Source organism: Poecilia formosa, unplaced genomic scaffold (genome assembly GCF_000485575.1).
Source record: "Poecilia formosa unplaced genomic scaffold, Poecilia_formosa-5.1.2 Scaffold54, whole genome shotgun sequence".
Lineage (NCBI taxonomy): Eukaryota > Metazoa > Chordata > Actinopteri > Cyprinodontiformes > Poeciliidae > Poecilia > Poecilia formosa.
This window is the reverse complement of record NW_006799993.1, coordinates 1,611,477-1,612,496: the sequence shown is the minus strand read 5'-3', so window position 1 is coordinate 1,612,496 and position 1,020 is coordinate 1,611,477.

The following is a 1,020-nucleotide window of genomic DNA, read 5'->3' as shown; positions in this document are numbered from 1 at the left end:
ACACACACACACACACACGCCCAAATACACATACACACACACACTGATAATCTCAGCAAGTTTAAATAATTTATCAAGTGTGGATTTCCTTAAAATAAATCAGTCTGTTTTGGCACACACTTATCGTATGGTAATAATGCAAGGAACAAAAGAAAAAACACAAATCAGTGGAATAATTTTCATATCATCAAAAGAAACTTTTAATTTTATTCTTTTCCTCATGTGGAATTAAAGCCTAATTTAAGAAGTCACTAAATCAAATCAGAATGTGTTAAAAAAAAGAAGTGACAACTGAAAACGTGGAAAGCAAAAAAAAAAACAAAAAAACCCTCCGGCAGTTACAGACGCGCGTTTTACCGCCTTCTTCTTCAGTTACGTCTGCTGCTGATTGATTTAATTAATTCTACATACATGTGCATAATTAATGCCACATATTAACAGCTCTAAATATATCCCAGCACATCCTCAGAGCACATTTGTATTCCAGAAATCTTTAAGTTAATCACATAATGCCAGAGAATTAAAAGAAATGCCACCATGTTTCTGGAAAACACTTAATAATTCATGGCAACACTTGTGAGAAAATCCAATATTTACATTGCATGTGAGCAGGCTGTTGTTTCTGTAAAAAATGAAAAAAAAAACAAAAAACATACTGCAACATTTTTCTGCACTGTTGTTTGACCCAAATGCAGAGTTTCTGTGTCCACTTCAAAATGTGGCGCTACCTGGCCCGAGATCAACCGGTGATGTTTTGTTTTCCTTCCTCTGCTTCCTTAATGATTCTTCCCATAAATCCTGCAGAGATGCAAGGTTAACGCTTAATGCAAGGAGAAACAAACTCATCAAACATTGCGGATCTTTGTCTCATTCATCAGGGTGCAAAATCAGGAGAGCTGTCTGTCACTGCTTTTTTCTTTCTTCTTTTTTTTTCTAAAGTAAAAAAAAACAACAAAAAAACAGACACTCCACAACCCCTCCTCCCCACTCCCCAAATCAGAGAGAATTGAGCTGGGTGCA